The 25,952-nt window shown below is 44.6% G+C and overlaps 1 protein-coding gene across 1 annotated transcript in view; it reads right to left on the bottom strand.

Moving 5' to 3' along the window:
• Positions 1 to 25,952, bottom strand: part of GRIN3A (glutamate ionotropic receptor NMDA type subunit 3A) — a 930,574-nt gene that overhangs the window by 576,731 nt on the left and 327,891 nt on the right. The window lies entirely within an intron of this gene.

Here is a 25,952-nt window from a genome sequence, read left to right as displayed (position 1 = left end):
CCCCTGCTGGGACCCTCAGCAATTAAATGTGATTTGAAGGGAAATCTGGTAGCAAATGTTAATTTTTCTTCAGTGTCACCACAGGAGAAATAAAGCATTACATGGTACCCATTAAAATGAATTGCCTGTCCATGGAATGCATGGATGTTTGGGGGTTCTCAAGAGAAATTTGCAGCCATTCAACACTTTAGGTAATAAAGAATGTGTCAGCATCAATGTATCTAAAAATGGCTTTACTCACATAGACAACCTCTTTAATTCATCACATGTGGTAGGAATGCTCAATAATTGCTTAACATTCTAGGAAAGTGTTCCTTAATAAACATTTTCAAATTATATATAAATAATACAAGATTATTACATGAAGAAATAAGGCCAGGCATAGGAAAAATACTTCCATATGAACCACTAGTGGAAGAGGACCCATAATTTGGGATGAATAATTTTGCTAATAAAGTAAAAGGTTTGTCCAGTTAAAAATATTGTGATAAATGTTATAAATTGTAAGCTACATATCTTACAAATATCCTTAATTTATTCTTCAATAAGTATCGTTTTGGCTCTTAACATGGGGGGGTCAGTCTCTTGTTTTGGTACAAGATCTGAGATTTGCATCAAGGGAGTTGGCTAACTACTCATTTTATTAATGTATTTAATTTATAATAATGTTTGTTCCCTTCTCTATACATGGGCTGTAACATTACAAAAAATTAGCGTAGGTAGTGAAATAGGTTTTTCAACCAGCCCCCAACTCCCCCCCCACCCGTACAGACTGCGCTGATGGAGTACCCACAAGTAAACTCTACTGTGTGGTGCACAATGAGAAGTGGATCATCAAGGACCTTGAATCAATATCTCCAGATCAGGAAACCTTATATAATAGAAGTATATTGGTTTATTCCTCAACACACTATTTTTTAGCCCATTTATAGATAAAGTCTTGTGACTAACCTGCTCCTTTAATGAACATTTCCCAGCAATTACTAGCCACTTGAAAAGCGATTGATTACAATGGTATTGATGAATTATTCTTGGAATAAGTCATCAATCTGAACTAGGCGAGGGTCTGACATCTGGGATCACCATCGGTCAACTGACACCAGCTCTGTGACTGGCTCAATATAAACAGTGAAAGGAGTGGAACAATGTAGATCCATGACATAGTTTGGCGGTCACTTCCCGATACTGTAGAATATCTCCAATTCAAATTTGGAATACTCAGCATCGGCCACTAAACAGTGTGACAAGATTCTGGAGTTCACCTTGGTCCACTGCTTTTATCTGACCACTGCAAACAGCTTATCAGTAACGGGGTCAATGTGTAAGATCACCATGATCAGATACTAAGGATAGATCATCGATATCTTAGCAATGGAAAACCTGTTAACTAACTCTGCAAAAGTAAATGCAGCAAATTCAGTCACAAATATCCTACCTATCGGCTGCCATCCATTCGCATGCAAAATATTACAACATTTTAGTATTCTAATAAAATCACAGCATTTCATGGCAATCAGCTTTTAGAGTGACCCAGACATGTATCTCAGTTACTGTAAATTATATGGTAAAAGCAGGAGCTTCCATCAAACCCATAGCCTTAACGAGCATTCTTCTGACATGGTGACTTCAGAAAACATTAATAATTTTCAAATGTTAGGAACTATGAATGTGATGAGAAGTATGTCAATCAAAAACAGTGGGCATAATAGCAGCCAAGGCACTGATTACAGCCAATGTTCATTGCTGTAGCTCTGCCCAGATGACCAAGAAAAAGCAGAGCATCACAGTGATAAAAGTTCATATTCTGGCTTCCACTGAAACTGCTGATTTCCACAAGGATAACTTTAAAAACAAATTATGTTATCATGGCATTAGTTAAAGGGTTTTTTCTGTTTCAGAAAACTCCTGCTCTTTGGCTGCTGTTAAATCACTTTAATCACTCTCTGGATTCTCTGTTGCTGCTCCCATTGTCTGTTTTGTATGATGTAACTTTGAAAGCACTATAGCCAAAACTTTTTTTCTATACAAACTGTAGCGGGGGAAAAGGGTTTTCCGAAACTGTAAAATCTCTTTCATAGGGTATTCTATAATTAGAGATTCCCATTACTTGGTCAATTACCACTATAATTTGTAAATATTAATGTGGACCTTTTATTTGAATGAGAAAATGTAGGTTGTACAGTGGCTAATTAGTAAATCACTTCTTTTGAATTTTCTAGGAAATGTACTACTGTGTTAATAATACTTGACACATTCAACAAAACTTGCAGTATAAAGAAAACCTATCAGGAGGATTAAGCCCTATAAGCTAAAGGCATGGCCATAATAGCGCTGTTATGCTGATTAATCTGATGTGAAGGGATCTGCGCAGTGACTGATGAATATTAAGCTTGTGAAGTTTTCAGAACATTGCGTCTTCTGTGTGTTTTGGGGCAGGACGTGAGGCAGGGTCTTCTTCTGATTCTCCATCCCCCACCAGCCTCATCTGCTTCTTCTACAGAAGCATTATTGACTATTCAGTGACCTGCCTCTTTTTTAAAATTCTGTCCCACCGCCATCATTGTGTGGGCGGCGGTTGCATAGTGTGAGTCGACATTCTGGATGCAGGACTTCAATAAAATGGCACCACAGGCAACACATGGGCAGATTGAGATTGGCTCAGTCAATATTTCACCTAGCCAAAACCTTGATCTGTGCATGCGCCACAGATCACTTCATGCGCCACATGAGAATATCCTCATAAAGCAAATAGATGAAGCTGCGACTCAAGGAGAAGTCATTATTATGGGGGACTTCAACTACCCTGAAATAGATTCGGGAACAGAAACCTGCAATTCCAGCAAAGGTAATCGGTTTTTGACAACTATGAGAGGCAATCACTTTTCTCATCTGGTTCAGGACCCAACAAGAAGGGGGGCACTGCTAAACCTATTATTAACCAACAGGCCAGACCGCATAGCAAATATAAGGGTTGGGGGTCACTTCAGGAATAGTGATCACAAAATAATAAGTTTTCATGTATCCTTTAATAAGATGTGTAGTAGAGGGTTACAAGGACACTAAACTTCAGGAGGGCAAATTTCCAACGGATGAGAGAGGATCTTGGTGCAATTAACTGGGACGATATACTGAGACATAAAAATACACAAAGAAAATGGGAGACATTTATTAGCATCCTGGATAGGACCTGTGCACAGTATATACAGTGGGGCAAAAAAGTATTTAGTCAGTCAGCAATAGTGCAAGTTCCACCACTTAAAAAGATGAGAGGCGTCTGTAATTTACATCATAGGTAGACCTCAACTATGGTAGACAAACTGAGAAAAAAAAATCCAGAAAATCACATTGTCTGTTTTTTTAACATTTTATTTGAATATTATGGTGGAAAATAAGTATTTGGTCAGAAACAAAATTTCATCTCAATACTTTGTAATATATCCTTTGTTGGCAATGACAGAGGTCAAATGTTTTCTGTAAGTCTTCACAAGGTTGCCACACACTGTTGTTGGTATGTTGGCCCATTCCTCCATGCAGGTCTCCTCTAGACCAGTGATGTTTTGGCAACACGGACTTTCAACTCCCTCCAAAGGTTTTCTATAGGGTTGAGATCTGGAGACTGGCTAGGCCACTCCAGGACCTTGAAATGCTTCTTACGAAGCCACTCCTTCGTTGCCCTGGCGGTGTGCTTTGGATCATTGTCATGTTGAAAGACCCAGCCACGTTTCATCTTCAATGCCCTTGCTGATGGAAGGAGGTTTGCACTCAAAATCTCACGATACATGGCCCCATTCATTCTTTCATGTACCCGGATCAGTCGTCCTGGCCCCTTTGCAGAGAAACAGCCCCAAAGCATGATGTTTCCACCACCATGCTTTACAGTAGGTATGGTGTTTGATGGATGCAACTCAGTATTCTTTTTCCTCCAAACACGACAAGTTGAGTTTCTACCAAACAGTTCCAGTTTGGTTTCATCAGACCATAGGACATTCTCCCAAAACTCCTCTGGATCATCCAAATGCTCTCTAGCAAACTTCAGACGGGCCCGGACATGTACTGGCTTAAGCAGTGGGACACGTCTGGCACTGCAGGATCTGAGTCCATGGTGGCGTAGTGTGTTACTTATGGTAGGCCTTGTTACATTGGTCCCAGCTCTCTGCAGTTCATTCACTAGGTCCCTCCGCGTGGTTCTGGGATTTTTGCTCACCGTTCTTGTGATCATTCTGACCCCACGGGGTGGGATTTTGCGTGGAGCCCCAGATAGAGGGAGATTATCAGTGATCTTGTATGTCTTCCATTTTCTAATTATTGCTCCCACTGTTGATTTTTTCACTCCAAGCTGGTTGGCTATTGCAGATTCAGTCTTCCCAGCCTGGTGCAGGGCTACAATTTTGTTTCTGGTGTCCTTTGACAGCTCTTTGGTCTTCACCATAGTGGAGTTTGGAGTCAGACTGTTTGAGGGTGTGCACAGGTGTCTTTTTATACTGATAACAAGTTTAAACAGGTGCCATTACTACAGGTAATGAGTGGAGGAAAGAGGAGACTCTTAAAGAAGAAGTTACAGGTCTGTGAGAGCCTGAAATCTTGATTGTTTGTTTCTGACCAAATACTTATTTTCCACCATAATATGCAAATAAAATGTTAAAAAAAACAGACAATGTGATTTTCTGGATTTTTTTTCTCAGTTTGTCTCCCATAGTTGAGGTCTACCTATGATGTAAATTACAGACGCCTCTCATCTTATTAAGTGGTGGAACTTGCACTATTGCTGACTGACTAAATACTTTTTTGCCCCACTGTACCGTTCGGGAATAAACATACTAGAAATAGGAGGAAACCAATATGGCTAAATAGAGCTGTAAGGGGCGCAATAAGTGACAAAAAGAAAGCATTCAGAGAATTAAAGGAAGTAGGTAGTGATGAGGCATTAAATAAATACAGAAAATTAAATAAATTCTGTAAAAAGCAAATCAAGGCAACAAAGATTGAGACAGAGAGACTCATTGCCAGAGAGAGTAAAAATCACAAAATATTCTTTAACTACGTAAATAGTATGAAACTAAAAAATGATAGTGTTGGCCCCCTTAAAAATAGCCAAAGGAAAAAGCCAATATGCTAAATGACTTTTTTTCATTAGTATTTACACAAGAAAATTCCATGGCAGACAATATGATCAGTGATAACAACAATTCCCCATTACCTGCTGTCACCTGCTTAACCCAGCAGGAAGTACGGCGGTATCTAAAAATCACTAAAATTGACAAATCTCCGGAACCAGATGGGATACACCCCCGATTACTGCAGGAATTAAGTACAGTCATTGATAGACCATTATTTTTAATCTTTAACAACTCCATAATAACAGGGTCTGTACCACAGGACTGGCGTATAGCAAATGTGGTGCCAATATTCAAAAAGGGGACAAAAGCTGAACTTGGAAATTACAAGCCCATATAATGCTCCATACTGTTCATTATGGCCTCATAAGATGCTCCATACAAAATAGGCCCCATTTAATGCTCCATACAGTTCATTATGGCCCCATAAGATGTTCCATATGCAAATATACCCCATATAATGCTCCATGCAGTTCTTTATGGCCCCATAAGATGCCCCATATAATGTTCCATTCAGTTCTTTATGGCCCCATAGATGCCCCATATAATGCTCCATGCAGTTCTTGATGGCCCCATAGATGCTCCATATAATGCTCCATGCAGTTCTTTATGGCCCCATAGATGCCCCATGTAATGCTCCATGCAGTTCTTGATGGCCCCATAGATGCTCCATATAATGCTCCATGCAGTTTTTATGGCCCCATAGATGCCCCATATAATTCTCCATGCAGTTTTTTATGGCCCCATAAGATGCCCCATATAATGCTCCATGCAGTTCATTATGGCCCCATAGATATCCATATAATGCTCCATGCAGTTATGTCCTCATAGATGCTCCATATAATGCTCCATGCAGTTATAGCCCCATAGATGCTCCATATAATGCTCGATGCAGTTATAGCCCCATAGATGCTCCATATAATGCTCCATGCAGTTATGGCCCCTGTTATGAATAGGTAATTCAGAACCACAATGGACCTTGAAGTTCAGAGCACACAAGTGACCTGACAAAAACCACAAAACATAGGACAAGCTCTGAGACGTGGAAACTCTGCTGACCGCAATCCCTAAACCTATCAAACCACACTAGAGGTAGCCGTGGATTGCGCCTAACGCTCCCTATGCAACTCGGCACAGCCTGAGAAACTAGCTAGTCCTGAAGATAGAAAAATAAGCCTATCTTGCCTCAGAGAAATTCCCCAAAGGAAAAGGCAGCCCCCCACATATAATGACTGTGAGTTAAGATGAAAATACAAACACAGAGAGGAAATAGATTTAGCAAAGTGAGGCCCGATAGCTTTGCGGTCAACACAAAAACCTACAAACAACCAAGCAGCGAGGCAAAAAGACCCTCAGCACCGACTAACGGTACGGAGGTGCTCCCTCTGCGTCTCAGAGCTTCCAGCAAGCAAGTAAAACCAAAAAAGCAAGCTGGACAGAAAATATAGCAACAAAAGTAACACAAGCAGAACTTAGCTTATGCTGAGCAGACAGGCCACAGGAACGATCCAGGATGAAGCAAGACCAATACTAGAACATTGACTGGAGGCCAGGATCAAAGCACTAGGTGGAGTTAAATAGAGCAGCACCTAACGACTTAACCTCATCACCTGAGGAAGGAAACTCAGAAGCCGCAGTACCACTCGTGACCACAGGAAGGAGCTTGATCACAGAATTCACAACAGTACCCCCCCTTTGAGGAGGGGTCACCGAACCCTCACCAGAGCCCCCAGGCCGACCAGGATGAGCCATATGAAAGGCACGAACAAGATCGGCAGCATGGACATCAGAGGCAAAGACCCAGGAATTATCTTCCTGACCATAACCCTTCCACTTAACCAGATACTGGAGTTTCCGTCTCGAAACACGAGAATCCAAAATCTTCTCCACTATATACTCCAACTCCCCCTCCACCAAAACCGGGGCAGGAGGATCAACAGATGGAACCACAGGCGCCACGTATCTCCGCAACAATGACCTATGGAATACGTTATGGATGGAAAAAGAAGCTGGAAGGGTCAAACGAAAAGACACAGGATTAAGAACCTCAGAAATCCTATACGGGCCAATGAAACGAGGCTTAAACTTAGGAGAGGAAACCTTAATAGGAATATAACGAGATGACAACCAAACCAAATCCCCAACACGAAGTCGGGGACCCACACAGCGTCTGCGATTAGCGAAACGTGGAGCCTTCTCCTGGGACAAGGTCAAATTGTCCACTACATGAGTCCAAATCCGCTGCAACCTGTCCACCACAGTATCCACACCAGGACAGTCCGAAGACTCAACCTGCCCTGAAGAGAAACGAGGATGGAACCCAGAATTGCAGAAAAACGGTGAAACCAAGGTAGCCGAGCTGGCCCGATTATTAAGAGCGAACTCAGCCAACGGCAAAAAGGACACCCAATCATCCTGATCAGCAGAAACAAAACATCTCAGATATGTTTCCAAGGTCTGATTGGTTCGTTCAGTCTGGCCATTTGTCTGAGGATGGAAAGCCGAGGAAAAAGACAAATCAATGCCCATCCTAGCACAAAAGGCTCGCCAAAACCTCGAAACAAACTGGGAACTTCTGTCAGAAACGATGTTCTCTGGAATGCCATGTAAACGAACCATATGCTGGAAGAACAATGGCACCAAATCAGAGGAGGAAGGTAATTTAGACAAGGGTACCAAATGGATCGTCTTAGAGAAGCGATCACAAACTACCCAAATGACCGACATTTTTTGAGAGACGGGGAGATCCGAAATAAAATCCATAGAGATATGTGTCCAAGGCCTCTTCGGGATCGGCAAGGGCAAAAGCAACCCACTGGCACGAGAACAGCAGGGCTTAGCCCGAGCACAAATCCCACAGGACTGCACAAAAGAACGCACATCCCGTGACAGAGACGGCCACCAAAAGGATCTAGCCACCAAATCTCTGGTACCAAAGATTCCAGGATGACCAACCAGCACCGAAGAATGAACCTCAGAGATAACTTTATTCGTCCACCTATCAGGGACAAACAGTTTCTCTGCTGGGCAACGATCAGGTTTATTAGCCTGAAATTTTTGCAGCACCCGCCGCAAATCAGGGGAGAAGGCAGACACAATTACTCCCTCTTTGAGAATACCCGCCGGCTCAGGCAAACCCGGAGAGTCGGGCACAAAACTCCTAGACAGGGCATCCGCCTTCACATTTTTAGGGCCCGGAAGGTACGAAACCACAAAGTCAAAACAGGAGAAAAACAGCGAACAACGAGCCTGTCTAGGATTCAACCGTTTGGCAGACTCGAGATAAGTCAAGTTCTTGTGATCAGTCAAGACCACCACGCGATGCTTAGCTCCTTCAAGCCAATGACGCCACTCCTCGAATGCCCACTTCATGGCCAGCAACTCTCGATTGCCAACATCATAATTTCGCTCAGCAGGTGAAATCTTCCTGGAAAAGAAGGCGCATGGCTTCATCACCGAGCAATCAGCACCTCTTTGCGACAAAACAGCCCCCGCTCCAATTTCAGAAGCATCAACCTCAACCTGGAACGGAAACGAAACATCTGGTTGACACAACACAGGGGCAGAAGAAAAACGACGCATTAACTCTTGAAAAGCTTCCACAGCAGCAGAAGACCAATTGACCATATCAGCACCCTTCTTAGTCAAATCGGTCAACGGTTTAGCAATACTAGAAAAATTACAGCTGAAGCGACGATAAAAATTAGCAAAGCCAAGGAACTTTTGCAGACTCTTCAGAGATGTCGGCTGAGTCCAATCATAAATGGCCTGGACCTTAACAGGGTCCATCTCGATGGTAGAAGGGGAAAAAATGAACCCCAAAAATGAAACCTTCTGAACACCAAAGAGACACTTTGATCCCTTCACAAACAAAGAATTAGCACGCAGGACCTGGAACACCATTCTGACCTGCTTCACATGAGACTCCCAATCATCCGAGAAGACCAAAATATCATCCAAGTATACAATCAGGAATTTATCCAGGTACTCTCGGAAGATGTCATGCATTAAGGACGGAAATACTGATGGAGCATTGGCAAGTCCGAATGGCATAACTAGGTACTCAAAATGGCCCTCGGGCGTATTAAATGCAGTTTTCCATTCATCACCCCGTTTAATACGCACAAGATTATATGCACCACGAAGATCTATCTTGGTGAACCAACTAGCCCCCTTAATCCGAGCAAACAAATCAGATAGCAGCGGCAAGGGGTACTGAAATTTGACCGTGATTTTATTTAGAAGGCGGTAATCAATACAAGGTCTCAGCGAACCATCCTTCTTGGCCACAAAAAAGAACCCTGCTCCCAATGACGATGACGACGGCCGAATATGACCCTTCTCCAAGGATTCTTTTACGTAACTCCGCATAGCGGCGTGCTCAGGTACAGATAAATTAAACAGTCGACCCTTAGGAAACTTACTACCAGGAATCAACTCGATAGCACAATCACAATCCCTATGCGGAGGTAGGGCATTGGACTGGCTCATCGAATACATCCCGGTCATCAGACAAGAACTCTGGGACCTCAGAAGGGGTGGATGATGAGATAGACAGAAATGGAACATCACCATGTACCCCCTGACAACCCCAGCTGGACACAGACATTGATTTCCAATCTAATACTGGGTTATGGACTTGTAGCCATGGCAACCCCAACACGACCACATCATGCAGATTTTGCAACACCAGAAAGCGAATATCCTCCTGGTGCGCAGGAGCCATGCACATGGTCAGCTGGGTCCAATACTGAGGCTTATTCTTGGCCAAAGGCGTAGCATCAATTCCTCTCAATGGAATAAGACACTGCAAGGGCTCCTAGACAAACCCACAGCGCCTAGCAAACTCCATGTCCATCAAATTCAGGGCAGCGCCTGAATCCACAAATGCCATGACAGAATAGGAAGACAAAGAGCAGATCAAAGTAACGGACAAAAGAAATTTCGACTGTACCGTACCAATGGTGGCAGACTTAGCGAACCGCTTAGTGCGCTTAGGACAATCGGAGATAGCATGAGTGGAATCACCACAGTAGAAACACAGCCCATTCTGATGTCTGTGTTCTTGCCTTTCAGCTCTGGTCAAAGTCCTATCGCACTGTATAGGCTCAGGTTTATGCTCAGATAATACCGCCAAATGGTGCACAGATTTACGCTCACGCAAGCGTCGACCGATCTGAATGGCCAAAGACATAGACTCATTCAGACCAGCAGGCATAGGAAATCCCACCATGACATCCTTAAGGGCTTCAGAGAGACCCTTTCTGAAGATTGCTGCCAAAGCACATTCATTCCATTGAGTGAGCACAGACCACTTTCTAAACTTCTGACAATAAATCTCTATCTCATCCTGACCCTGACACAGAGCCAGCAAATTTTTCTCTGCCTGATCCACTGAATTAGGTTCATCGTACAGTAATCCGAGCGCCAGAAAAAACGCATCAATATTACATAATGCAGGATCTCCTGGCGCAAGGGAAAATGCCCAGTCTTGAGGGTCGCCACATAATAAAGAAATAATAATCTTAACTTGTTGAACTGGGTCACCAGAGGAGCGAGGTTTCAACGCCAGAAACAGTTTGCAATTATTTTTGAAACTCAGAAATTTAGCTCTATCTCCAGAAAACAAATCAGGAATAGGAATTCTTGGTTCTAACATAGAATTCTGAGCCACAAAGTCTTGAATATTTTGTACTCTTGCAGTGAGAAGATCCACACATGAAGACAGACCTTTAATGTCCATCACCACACCTGTGTCCTGAACCACCCAAATGTCTAGGGGAAAAAAAGGCAAAACACAGGGCAAAGAAAAAAAAATGGTCTCAGAACTTCTTTTTTCCCTCTATTGAGAAGCATAGTACTTTGGGCCTCCAGTACTGTTATGAATAGGTAATTCAGAACCACAATGGACCTTGAAGTTCAGAGCACACAAGTGACCTGACAAAAACCACAAAACATAGGACAAGCTCTGAGACGTGGAAACTCTGCTGACCGCAATCCCTAAACCTATCAAACCACACTAGAGGTAGCCGTGGATTGCGCCTAACGCTCCCTATGCAACTCGGCACAGCCTGAGAAACTAGCTAGTCCTGAAGATAGAAAAATAAGCCTATCTTGCCTCAGAGAAATTCCCCAAAGGAAAAGCAGCCCCCCACATATAATGACTGTGAGTTAAGATGAAAATACAAACACAGAGAGGAAATAGATTTAGCAAAGTGAGGCCCGACTTACTGAATAGACCGAGGATAGGAAAGATAGCTTTGCGGTCAACACAAAAACCTACAAACAACCACGCAGAGGGGCAAAAAGACCCTCCGCACCGACTAACGGTACGGAGGTGCTCCCTCTGCGTCTCAGAGCTTCCAGCAAGCAAGTAAAACCAAAAAAGCAAGCTGGACAGAAAATATAGCAACAAAAGTAACACAAGCAGAACTTAGCTTATGCTGAGCAGACAGGCCACAGGAACGATCCAGGATGAAGCAAGACCAATACTAGAACATTGACTGGAGGCCAGGATCAAAGCACTAGGTGGAGTTAAATAGAGCAGCACCTAACGACTTAACCTCATCACCTGAGGAAGGAAAATCAGAAGCCGCAGTACCACTCGTGACCACAGGAGGGAGCTTGATCACAGAATTCACAACAGGCCCCATAGATGCTCCATGTAATGCTCCATGCAGTTCTTCATGGCCCCATAGATGCCCCATATAATGCTCCATGCAGTTATGGCCCCATAGATGCCCATATAATGCTCCATGCAGTTATGGCCCCATAGATTCCCCATATAATGCTCCATGCAGTTCTTTATGGCCTCATAGACGCTCCATATAGCATTGTGCCACATGTAATGCTGCTGCTGCACTAAAAAAAAAAAATGACGTACACACCTCTCATCGCTGCCCGCTGCTCCTCAGCGTCCCGTCTTTCCGCACTGACTGTTCAGGCAGAGGGCAGCACGCACACTAATATGTCATCACGCCTTCTGACCTGAACAGTCACTGCAGTGGACGCGGAAGACGAGGTGGCGGTGGAAGGCGGAGGTGGCGGTGGAATACTCCCGGCACGGACCCTGCATGTCCCACATCTCCGGGAGCGGCAGCTTCTTCCTGCCGTGAGCGGTCACATGGCATGGCTCATTACAGTAATGAATATGCGGCTCCACCCCTATAGGAGTGGAGTCCATATTCATAACTTTAATGAGCGGTACCAGTGACCGCTGAACAGGGAAAGAAGCTGCCGCGCCTGAAGACCGTGGGACATGCGGGGACCGCGCCAGGAGCGCTGGGAGCAGGTGAGTAGTTGACAGGCATCGCTCCCCCCCCCCCGCCTTCCATGACTAGAGTATAAGCCGAGAAGGGCACTTTCAGACCATTTTTTGGGGCTGAAAATCTCAGCTTATACTCGAGTATATACGGTATGTAGTATGTAGTATGTTAGTATGTATGTAGTATGTATGTATTATGGATGTAGTATTTTATTTTTTACATTCAACACATTAGCTGGATGATGGGACTACTACTGTCCCATCACTGGCTAATGTGTCAATCACTGTCACTGTAGCAGTCATCGTCTGATGGGACTTGTAGTCCCATCGGACGATGGCTGCACTTATGCACAGACGCCCGGCAGCCCGCACAGAGCCCCGGCAGCCCGCACAGAGCCCCGGCAGCCTGCACAGAGCCTCGGCAGCCCTCACAGAGCCCCGGCAGCCCGCACGCCCATACAGAGCCCCAGCAGCCCGCACAGAGCCCCGGCAGCCCGCATAGCGCCCCAGCAGGCCCGCACAGACCCCCAGCAGCCCGCACAGACCCCCGGCAGGCACACACAGACCCCCGGCAGGCCGCACAGAGCCCCGGCAGGCCCACACAGACCCCTGGCAGGCACGCACTAAACCCTGGCAGGCCGCACAGAGCCCCAGCAGGCCCGCACAGACCCCTGGCAGCCCACACAGACCCCCGGCAGGCCTGCACAGACCCCGCCTGCACACACACGCAGTCTCTGCCCACGCACCGCCCACACTTCCTTGTAGTGCATCATTGCACTATGGGAACTTCCGCTTCCGGTATCCGATATCGCAAAAGTATCGGAATTCGGTATTGGAATACCCGATATTTGCAGTATCGGAATGCTCAACACTACAAATGGTAACAGAAAACTCCAGGCATGCAAAATATTCACTCACATATAACAGAGGAATGCACCTGAGCATGGAGGTAGGGGAAGAAACCAAAATAGTAAAGGATAGGGTATTACTACCCTTGCCAACGGAGCAAGTCATAAGTAACTCCTCCAAATCTCATTCTCAAATGAACACCTCTCCCTCCGTTAGCCATACAGCAAATGCTAGCTTTGACATGAATTTGCAACAGAGCCCAGATTATAAAGGGGAAAGGAATGACGAACTGATCTCAGCTGCGATCATAGAGATTTCCAAAATGCCGATTAACCCCTGTTCTGCTTCTTATCAGCGGTGGAGTATGAGCAATCATATGCTGTGGTCTTCTGGCTCCATACTGTCATGGTAACGCCTGACAGTAATGTGGAAGTCTCCTATATTTCCATTAACAGATGAAGGACCCCTATTGGAGTGGAGTCCTTATTCATAACTTTAATGAGCTGTACCAGTGACTGCTGAACAGGGAAAGAAGCTGCCGCGCCCAAAAGACCGTGGGACATGCGGGGACCGCGCCAGGAGCACTGGGAGCAGGTGAGTATTTGACAGGCATCGCTCCCCCTCACCCGCCGATCCCCCCGCCTTCCATGACTCGAGTATAAGCTGAGAAGGGCACTTTCAGACCATTTTTTTGGGCTGAAAATCTCAGCTTATACTCGAGTATATACGGTATGTAGTATGTAGTATGTTAGTATGTATGTAGTAGGTATGTAGTATGTATGTAGTATTTTTTTTTTAAATTCAACACATTAGCCGGATGATGGGACTACTACTGTCCCATCATTGGCTAATGTGTCAATCACTGTCACTGTAGCAGTCATCGTCTGATGGGACTTGTAGTCCGATCGGACGATGCCTGCACTCATGCACAGACGCCCGGCAGCGCGCACAGAGCCCCGGCAGCTTGCACAGAGCCCTGGCAGCCTGCACAGAGCCCCAGCAGGCCCGTACAGACCCCCGGCAGCCCGCACAGAGCCCCGGCAGCCCGCACAGAGCCCCAGCAGCCCGCGCAGAGCCCCGGCAGCCTGCACAGACCCCCGGCAGCCCACACAGCGCCCCAGCAGGCCCGCACAGACCCCCAGCAGCCCGCACAGACCCCCGGCAGGCACACACAGACCCCCAGCAGGCCCGCACAGACCCCTGGCAGGCACGCACTGAACCCTGGCTGGCCGCACAGATTCCCGGCAGGCCCGCACAGACCCCCGGCAGCCCACACAGACCCCCAGCAAGCCTGCACAGACCCCGCCTGCACACACACAGTCTCTGCCCACGCACCACCCACACTTCCTTGTAGTGCATCATTGCACTATGGGAACTTCCGCTTCCGGTATCCGATATCGCAAAAGTATCGGAATTCGATATCGGAATACCCAATATTTGCAGTATCGGAATGCTCAACACTACAAATGGTAACCGAAAACTCCAGGCATGCAAAATATTCACTCACATATAACAGAGGAATGCACCGGAGCGTGGAGGTAGGGGAAGAAACCAAAATAGTAAAGGAGAGGGTATTACTACCATTGCCAACCAAGCAAGTCATAAGTAACTCCTCCAAATCTCATTCTCAAATGAACACCTCTCCCTCCGTTAGCCATGCAGCAAATGCGAGCTTTGACATGGATTTGCAACAGAGCCCAGATTATAAAGGGGAAAGGAATGACGAACTGATATCAGCTGCAATCATAGAGATTTCCAAAATGCCGATTAACCCCTGTTCTGCTTCTTATCAGCGGTGGAGAATGAGCAATCAGATGCTGTGGTCTTCTGGCTCCATACTGTCGTGGTAACCCCTGACAGTAATGTGGAAGTCTTCTATATTTCCATTAACAGATGACGGACCTGAGTGGGGATTGCATTTTTTTGTTGATTGAGTTGAAGTTTTTATTGAGAACATTTTACATAACATTTAGAATTACATTTTTCCAGCGCTCTACACTGAGCATGTTGCGGTTTCCATCTAAATCTCTGAGTGACGTGAAAGATGAAACCCCCGAGGAAACCATTCACTATAATGAGGCAGCAGAGACTGTAGACTCCATCTGGCCTCTGTTAAGTGGTGTCCTTCTTATTAGAAGACTTATTTACAAATTGCAATAAAAAGACACAAAAAAATACCGCGCTATAAACTGCCCCACTGCGGAGGCTACTAATATATAAATACCCTATTGGTGTATATAGAAACCAGCTGGCTGCGGGCCAAAGGTAAAAGTATAGTGCGCGCTCACATTAAGCACCCATTAGCGCCTGGTTTCACAACTCAATACAGCTCCAACTATGATTACTCTCGCCTACCTTCTTAGGGGTGAAGGATTATCTGCTTTAGCCGAAGGGTAGATGTGGCCGGCGTGCAGGGTTCCCGTGCCGCTCTTGCTTCCAAAGCGGGTAGGACGGAGGAGATGTGGGCAGTGCAGAGCCAGAGGCGCCCCGGCAGGTAGCGTCCCTGGATGCACGCAAGAAAGAGGAAGATGGCCGATACCAATCGGCCGCTCGACCTGACAGTGACGTCACTAGTGCTACGGGAGCATAGAAGGGTCAGAATAAACCAACGCGTTTCGAGGTGGGACGCACCTCTTCGTCAGGGTTATTTACAAATTGCCTAAGGCAAATAGACACTATCTACAGATTCTGTGACATTAAAATGCAACCTTTATTTCAACCTTAATAATAGTGCAATTTTAAAAACACAGTGTCTGTACTGGTTTCTGTCACTGGTGTTTCAGGTGTGACAGACAGATATTCTGGATCCGGCTGTAGAAGGTCATTGCGCTTGGCTCTGCAAGCACCTTCTTTGCATTTCTGTTTTGGAGTGATGTCCTTCTCCCAGTCAGCAGTAGTATGGTCTCAGGAGATATTCTAATTAGCAAGGACATTCCATTAACTAAAACATAACTTTTAATATGATAGCTAAAACTAGATAAATCAAGTGATAACGAGCAAAAAAACACAAACGATAAAGTGCTTGTGCTAAGGTTAAAAGTGGTCAGTAAAAAATTATTTGGTTTCACCACTTTCAGTTGAACTTGTTCTTAGCAGTTCACAGGCACATAGGAGTATGAAGATTAAATGTAAGGGAGGAATTCTCCTCACATCCCCTGTGATGCCACTGTATTGCTCATACCCTTACAAGAGCAGTCCCCAACTAAGGCTGCTAAGATGTACTCACCAAAATGTATTATATCTCAGGTTCCCTGCCATTGCAGGAAATCATAGTTTTTCACATACTTTTTACTCCCCTGATGAATCCCCTTAATTAGGAAGGAAACTGGTAGGAAGATACAGTGGGGCAAAAAAGTATTTAGTCAGTCAGCAATAGTGCAAGTTCCACCACTTAAAAAGATGAGAGGCGTCTGTAATTTACATCATAGATAGACCTCAACTATGGGAGACAAACTGAGAAAAAAAAATCCAGAAAATCACATTGTCTGTTTTTTTATCATTTTATTTGCATATTATGGTGGAAAATAAGTATTTGGTCAGAAACAAACAATCAAGATTTCTGGCTCTCACAGACCTGTAACTTCTTCTTTAAGAGTCTCCTCTTTCCCCCACTCATTACCTGTAGTAATGGCACCTGTTTAAACTTGTTATCAGTATAAAAAGACACCTGTGCACACCCTCAAACAGTCTGACTCCAAACTCCACTATGGTGAAGACCAAAGAGCTGTCAAAGGACACCAGAAACAAAATTGTAGCCCTGCACCAGGCTGGGACGACTGAATCTGCAATAGCCTACCAGCTTGGAGTGAAGAAATCAACAGTGGGAGCAATAATTTGATACAATTGGATTAATAATGGATAGGTGTCAGAATTGACGCCTCTCCATTATTAATCTGGCTTAATGTCACCTTACAATAGCAAGGTGGCATTAACCCTTCATTACCCCATATCCCACCACTACACGGGAAAGGGAAGAGAGTGGCCAAGTGCCAGAATAGACGCATCTTACAGATGTGCCTTTTCTGGGGTGGCTAAGGGCAGATGTTTTTAGCCAGGGGGGCCAAAAACCGTGGACCCTCTCTAGGCTATTAATATCTGCCCTCAGTTACTGGCTTTACTACTCTGGTGGAGAAAATTGCGCGGGAGCCCACGCCAATTTTTTCAGCGATTTAACCCTTAAATTTAAGAGCTAGAGCACTGAAATTTTGCACATACACACTACTGACATTAGTAGTGTGGAATATGCAAAAAAAGGGGGATATGACATGGTTTACTGTATGTAAACCATGTCTCAAATCATGTCGGGTTTTGGCAGGAGAAATGAAAAGCCGGTAATTGAATTACCGGCTTTTCTGCTATATCGCGCTGAAGTTAATATACAGTATATATATATATGTGTCTGAATGACATATATATATATATATATATATATATATATATATATATATATAAAACAAAACCCGACTTTTAAGTAGAGATCGTCGACCGCCGACCCGATCCCAGAGTGGGATCGGGTCGGGTTTCACGAAACCCGACTTTGCTAAAAGTCGGCGACTTTTGAAAAGTGCCGATCTCTTTCGCTCACCCCTACTGGTAATCTTAGCACAAGCACTTTATCACTTTGTGTTTTTCGTTCTTATCACTTGATTTATCCAGTTTTAGTTTTCATATTAAAAGCAAGGCTTTAGTTAATGGAATCTGGCAAGTCCGTGCATTGTGGCCTGATCTTGGTCCGATTTATACAGCGATCTAACTATGCCCTTAAACTCATGGTTCCCGTCAAGATACTCAACTAAATCCAAGATATGGTAGAGGAGGGCCCATAGATCAGAAGGCTAAAGTGCTGCTGCAGGTGCGTATGTCATGAATGACCAGCAATAGTCCTGGAGGGGGTGTAGGGAGAGAGCTCTCTCTGGATTTAGTTGAGTATCTTGACGGGATTATACCGTCCTCACTATACTATAGGGGTGCCCTGATTCCTCCTCTTCTGGCTACATGCATAGTGTAGCTTGTTAGCTGGGTTTTGTGACCTACGTGTCATCAGCTCTAGGCATATATATGTACCCTTTTGAGCTATGTAAGATGTATTCATTTACCAGTTATTCATGATCTATCTGGTATCAGGGTTATCTTCTTTAGGGGTCCTTATGTTGTTTGCATATACCATGTACCTTGTTTATTGCCTTAGTGCTTGGGACGTCTATTTACTTGTCAGAACATGATATGTGTGTTTACTATAGCCTTTGGTGCTTTTCTCACTATATTGCTGCAGGTTTATCTGGATATATAGGGGTGTTTTACACATCGTTGTATTTTAAGTGTTTTTATATGTTTTTCATGTGGTGTCTAATAAAATGCCGTATTACATATTTTGTACATTTTGTGGTTGTGCAGACCTTTTTTGGTTCATTTCTTTTCCTCTTTTTTCAGGCTGTCTAGCAGCTGCAAATCATGCAGCTACGGAGAAAGAAACTAAATCTTTGAACACATCCAATACTCAGAGATCACCCTAGCATGCTCGGAAAACCCAAGTAATGAGTATGCTCGCTCATCACTAGTGGACACTCATAGATCTAACAAGTATCACCTATCCAGTGAATAGTTAATTATTTTGTAGGCAGGAATATCTGGTTAATCAAAGTAGTGCAATATAGTGATAGACATGTTGAAATGTCCCCTGCTGGACATAGAAGCAGAGTATTGTGCATGGCTTGGCACTCCCATATCCCTTACATACAAGGAATACCAAGCAGTAGTTTAGGTGAAATATTCATTATTTTCTTTTACTATGAAAACATTTGTAAAATTGAAATATATATTTAATTTCAAAAGTCTAAAAAGTGGGTAATAACAAATATTGATCTGACAGATCAACAACTGTTCAATGAAATGTTATGTTGTTCCTAATCTTTCTAAGTATTCATAAAAAACTGGTCTAGTTTGCTGTTATGTTTGATCAATTGGATACAAATTCCACAATGCATGGCATTAATGAGCTGCTATATGTTTTTCTCATTCTTCATACATATTTTTCATGTTGTTCACAGCTAGGGTACAGTATATACAGAATCTTAAAGCTCAGCTTGAGTGTAAGAACCATCTAGAGGCAAATATATCTTTTTTGTCAGAGGCTGGTGACATGATCTGGCCTCACTGTCGTAAGAAATCTTACCCAGCTTCTGTATTCTGTAACAGATGGGCTTATTGAAAGAGCAAGGAACCTATTTGTGATAATATATTCCGCACTTTTCATACTCACCAAGATAATTGGATTTGTATGGAATTGGTGACAAAGGAAAATTGTGCCGCTACTTCGAGGTATCTTCTATACTGGAAGATATATTTTTTTCCCATAAGAAATAAGAGCTTATATCTATATTTGTTTTCTATGTATATTTCATAGTTTGCACCTAAGAATAAACACACACTCTATAATATATTTTATCTATTATCTCTATTATCTATCTATATAACTATCTATCTATCTATCTCATACTGTATCTATTTATTAGCTATCTACCTCATATCTATCATATATCTATCTTTCTAGCTCATATTTATCTATCATTTATCTACTGTATCTATTGTGACGCCCAAGAGACCGGGATACCCAGCACCGGACCAATGGGGTCTGTCTCTTGAGGGGGATGTCACGGGTGGCTTGACCCGGTGCTGTGGCCTCAGGCAATGCACAGTATAAGGGGTATCGTGAGGGGACAGGCACTTACTTGATCAGCAGCAGGTTCTCCCAGCGGTGATGATCCCGATCCTGGATAGATGGCTATTGTCCAAATGAAAGACTGAGGCACTGAAACGTTTAACCAGTTTACTTTAACATAAAAGGATTTACAACCAGTCCTGTCACCGGAGTCTGTATGGGAACTCTGAGTTACTTTGACCCTGCCGGGGTCTTCGCCTCTTATTGTGCGCAATTTCTGTGTGGCCCTGCTGCTGTATGTAAACTGGCTGCCGGCCCAATCTGTCCCCTCCGGGTCCTGGTTCGACGGGCAACCCGAGTCCTTTTATCGGCTTACCCCCTCCGGGAGTACCGCTGAACCCTGTGTCTGTTGCTACGTCCGGCCCTAGTGAAGCTGATATCACCTCACGTTTTTCCGGTTGCTGTATTATATATAATGAATACAGCCACGGATCCGGTATCCGTCTTTGCGCCTGTTCTGGGTAGTCATTAATGCTACCCGGTTCTCGCAATGTCCCTTTTCTCTGTCCCTCTTCTCCTCAGGCCGGTGATTTGGGCCTGGAAACCGTCATAGGGCTGTTAGAAATTCAGCTGTATGACCTCTCACTATCAGCTCCTTAGCCCAACTGCCATTTCTTCTCTCAGACCAGAATGGATTAAGGGGAGTCTCTGGAGCTCCCCCTTCTGGCCGGAGGTGGTAGTGCAGTTTTGCTATTTTAGTATTTGTGTCTAGTGTCAGTAACTATTTTTGTGGCAAATACCCCTAGGGGTGCCACATTCCCCCCTTAGTTAAGAACAGTACTCCGGGACTGTGGGACGATAACATTTTGAAATAACAATTAATATGTACAGAGTCTTAAAAATGAAAAGTTACAAAAACCACTCAAGGAAACAAAAATAGAGTTCTGTAAAAAGTCACTTCAAATAGCGTCCATTAATACAGTTCTACCCTTGAAGGTACTCAATATAAAGTCTAAAGAAAGTTCAAAAAGAGCAAAAAGCAAAGTTCAAAAAGCAGTCTTTCCGGAGCTTTGATTTAGTGCCTCCGGGCTGATAACAAGTTCAAGAATATGCAAGAAGTTCATACAGACAAGTCTCTGTAGGTACTGGGCTTAAACGTTGCAGACTGATAACAATGACTATACTACATTTTCTGTTTAACTATATACGGCATAACATATATACAATTCACATTATGAGCTTTATAGTTGGTAATCTGCATACCTGGCCGGTAATTGACCCTGGGTACTACGCTGTGATCTACGTAATAGCGGTATCTCTTCATGTGGAGTACTACTGTCTACTGCGGATGTAGTATCTGCCCGCTCTGCTAAAGATAATTCCATAACTATGGAGTTGGCAAGTCCACCGTGAATGGGATTACTCTTTTCAGGAATCTGTTCTTCCTGGCCTGGAACCTCCTGTAGTATGGGGTCAGCCTCTTCCTGTCTTGGGACTCCTGGTATTGGGTTCGGTGTTGGATAAAAGGCCACCATGGGAACCACTACTGCACCATGGTATGTTAGTAGGGTTTTGGGAAAGTCTCCTATACAGGTGTGATACACTTCCTCTTCTTTTTCCTTTACTGGTTGAACCTGTATGGGTTGAATAACTTCTGGTTCTGGCTGGACAACGTCTGGCTTTTTCAATGCTTCCGGACATAATTTAAGATTGTCTCTTGACACTAGTACAGATGTTAAGCCTCCGTTTTTGCTAATGAGACACATTTTAGGATTATCCACTCTTGTTGGTAAAACTGTGTAGGGTACGGCTTCCCACTGATTGTCCAGTTTATTGGTTCGATGATTTCTCTTGAGCACTTGGTCACCCGGTCTTAATGGGGTCGCTAGAGCATTCTGGTTGAAAGTTCGCTCTTGTCTTTCTCTAGTTTGCTGAAGGCTTCTTTCCACACTCTCTTGCACTTGGCGATACTGCTTTTGCCGTATGATATCCCAATTGGAGTCTTGAACTTCTGCGTCTGGTTTCAGAATTCCCATTTCTAGATCGATTGGTAATTGGCCGGGTCTTGCACGCATAAGATAAGCTGGGGTGCAGTTGGTGGAGCTCACCGGGACATGATTATACAGATCCACCAAGTCAGGCAATTTCTCTGGCCATTGATTCCTTTCTGTCTCAGGTAAAGTCTTTAGTAGGTCTATTACAATATGGTTCATCTTCTCGCATAAGCCGTTTGTTTGTGGATGATAGGCCGTCGTCCTGATCTTTTTGCAACCATACATATTACAGAATTCTCTGAAGATCTCTGATTCAAAGGCTGTACCTTGGTCGGTGAGAACCTGTTCCGGATATCCATGGGGTCTACAAAAGTACGTTTGGAACGCTTTGGCTGCTGTTTTTGCTGTCAGATCTTTTACGGGTACTACTACCAAGAAGCGTGAATAATGGTCCACGATGGTCAAGGCATAGACATAGCCGGACCGGCTTGGTATTAACTTCACGTGGTCTATGGCTACAAGTTCAAGTGGTTGTTTGGTGATTATGGGCTGCAGTGGTGCTCTTTGGTTCTTTTGATCGTTTCTTCTGAGGTTGCACGGGCCACAATTTCTGCACCACTGTTCGATTGATTTTCTCATCCCGACCCAATAAAATCTTTCTCTTAGAAGTACTTCTAACTTTTTCCAACCAAAGTGACCAGCACCATTATGGTAAGCTTCGAGGACCATCTTGACATCTTGTTTAGGCACGATAATCTGCCAAACCAATTCATGTGTTTTCGGATTGGTGTACCTTCTACAGAGCTTCCCTTCATACAGGAACATTTTGCCTCTCTCTTTCCAGAGTTGATGCGTCTCTTCTGGGGCATCCTCATCGGGATATGCACTTTGCTCAGTTAACAGTTCCTTCACCAACTTCACAGCCTGATTGCTGTCTTGGGTGTCAGCCCATCTATGGTGTGCTAACGGATTAAAATTCTCCTCTTGTTGTTTCTGATAGGTACTTGACTGATGATGGTTTGCCTTGGGATGATGGAAGGCTGGTAGTTCAATTTCTTCAAGCTCCCCCGTTTCTTCTTCTACATCTCTCAAGTGTGGCATCCGGGATAGGGCATCGGCATTTCCATTCTTGCGACCTGCTCGATACTTGATCTTGAAGTTGTAATTAGATAACCGGGCTATCCATCGCTGTTCTAACGCACCTAATTTGGCTGTGTCCAGGTGGGTCAACGGATTGTTGTCAGTATAGACAATAAATTCTGCAGCGGCCAGATAGTGTTTGAAACGTTCCGTCACAGCCCAAACTACTGCCAGTAGTTCCAATTTGAAGGAGCTATAATTTTCTGGATTTCTTTCAGTAGGCCGGAGCTTTCTACTTGCAAAGGCGATGACTTTCTCCCGACCTTCTTGCTTTTGTGACAGCACCGCTCCTAGTCCCACATTACTGGCATCGGTGTAGAGGATGAAAGGTTGATGGTAATCTGGGTATGCCAGAACCTCTTCTCCGGTTAGTGCCTTCTTTAGTTGTTCAAAGGAGTCTTCCCTTTCGTCGTTCCACTGGAAAGGAGGGTTTCGGTTTGAAGGTTTCTTCGTCTGCCCTACCAAGGCGTCTTGCAAGGGTGCTGCCAACTTGGTAAATCCTTTTATAAATCTGCGATAGTAACCCACCAATCCCAGGAATTGCCTCACTTCTTTTGCGCTGGTAGGTCTCGGCCAATCCCTTATGGCGGTTATTTTCTCGGGATCCGGTGCTACTCCCTCCGAACTCACGATGTGTCCCAGGTACTGTACCATTGGCTTGAGAAGGTGACATTTGGATGGCTTGATTTTCATGCCATACCTGGATAAGGCTTCGAACACTTCTGCCAAGTGTTGTTCGTAAGTCTTTGAGTAGACGATCACATCATCTAGGTACAGGAGGACGGTCTCGAAGTTCTTGTGTCCGAGGCAGCATTCCATCAGCCGCTGGAAGGTACCGGATGCATTGCAGAGTCCGAACGGCATGCGATTAAATTCACTTAGACCCATTGGTGTGGTGAATGCCGTCTTTTCCTTATCTCTCTCAGCCACAGGGACTTGCCAATACCCGCTTGTTAAGTCTAAGGTGGAAAAATAATTAGCAGATTTCAAAGCAGTCAAGGACTCTTCTATCCTAGGCAAAGGGTAGGCATCTTTATGGGTGATGTTATTAATCTGCCGGTAGTCTACGCACATTCTCATAGTTCCATCTTTTTTTTTGACAATCACTAGAGGGGCCGCCCAGGGGCTACAGCTGTCTCTTATTACCCCGGCCTGTTTCATTTCCCTCAGCATATCTTTTGCACATTGATAGTGAGCGGGCGGTATGGGTCTATATCTTTCTTTTATTGGGGGATGGTCACCTGTGGGGATTGTGTGTTCTACCCCTTCTATCCGTCCGAAGTCCAATGGGTGTTTACTGAAGACTTGTTCATATTCCGTCACTAGCCTATACACCCCTTGTTTTTGATGGGTAGGTGTTGAATTTATGCCCACGTGTAGCTGTTGGCACCAATCCTCCATTTCTCCATCTGAGCCATTGCCTTCCACCTGACAGGTTGGTTCTAAGGGCTCAATGGTTGTGATGGCATTGTTGTCAACAGTATATAGCTTTGCCATTGTAGCATACCTTGGCAAAGTGACCTCTTCCTCTCCACAGTTCAAAAGTCGTACCGGCACTCGTCCCCGGTGTACCTCGACTATCCCTCGTGCTGTGAGTATAGTGGGCCTGCTGTCGGTGTACACTGGTTCTATTAAGGCTTGATAATCTCGTCCCTTAGTACCAATGGCTGCTCTACACCATACCAGCATTTCTGTTTTTGGTGGGATTACAATAGACGTTGAATCACTTACCCTCACACTGCCGATTTCTCCACCTGCAACTTCTACCTGTTGCCTTAACATCAATACTTTTATTTCCCTCCGGAGAACTCTCTGCTGGCAGGATTGGGCAGTTTCAGCAATTTGCTGTAAGACAGAAATGACTTCGGAAAAGCAGTTCTCTAACACATTCATTCCTATCAATACAGTTGGTTAACAGTTCCGCCGGTCAACATCAACAACAATTATACCCTGTTTCTTCAATTCTACTTTACCAATCTTTATGGTCATCTCCCTGAATCCAAGTTTCGGTACCAACTTACCATTACTGGCCCATATATCTAGTTCAACATCAGAGGGCCCTTTATCAATATCTGCATCAGCCCAGTACCTCTTATAAAGGATATATGGTATAGATGAAATCTGGGAACCTGTGTCCAGCAAAGCGTTGAGGGGCATTCCGTCCAGCACGATAGGGATAATGGGTCGTCCTCCGATGTACCTGTCGTGCCAGGGTGTTGGGCCTTGAAAGTTCATTCCTGCGAAGCGGCCCGCATTCCCAGGGGATTCCCGTTTAAATCACAATCTCGTGCAAAGTGGCCTGGCTGCTGGCAACGGCGGCAAATGGGCTGTCCATCCGGTTGGTAGCGGTTGCGGGGTCGTCCTCTCCATGTCGGGTATCTCCGGGGTCTCATCCATGGAACACCTTCTCTACGGTTTGACAACTCCATCTTGGGTCCTCTCATCTCCTGCATGGTTTTAGCCATTGAAGCAACAACATCAGTTAAAGAGTCAAGCTTTTGTTGAAGAGCCTCATTAGTACTGGGCCCCAGGGGCTTAGCAATGGCCCCGGACATAGCTGATGTCACTGGTACTCCATGTTGTTGAGGAGCCTCTGCCATGAGTTGCGCAGGCTCCTGATCCCGAGGTGCCTCTGCCAGCTGGAGACGTATAGCGCTCTCCTTTAATTGGGCAAATGTCAATTCAGGGTTCTTAAAAACAAGCATGCTCACATGCCCCCGGTGAGAAGGGGTGTAGAGTCCCTCAATAAATTGATCTCTTAGCAGTTTATCCGCTCCGCTGTTAAAAATGGGTTCAGCCAGTGTAAGTGATTTAAGGGCTTCCTGCAGGTTTAAGGCAAAGTCTCTCACGCCCTCATTAACTTTTTGTTTGCAATTAAAAAATCGTACTTTAGCTTTGCTGCTGGCAGTGGTTTCAAATGTAGCTTTTAATCC

Source organism: Ranitomeya imitator, chromosome 1 (assembly GCF_032444005.1).
Source record: "Ranitomeya imitator isolate aRanImi1 chromosome 1, aRanImi1.pri, whole genome shotgun sequence".
Taxonomy (NCBI): domain Eukaryota; kingdom Metazoa; phylum Chordata; class Amphibia; order Anura; family Dendrobatidae; genus Ranitomeya; species Ranitomeya imitator.
The sequence above is the reverse complement of the archived record's forward strand: the minus strand, read 5'-3'. Positions and strand labels throughout refer to the sequence as shown.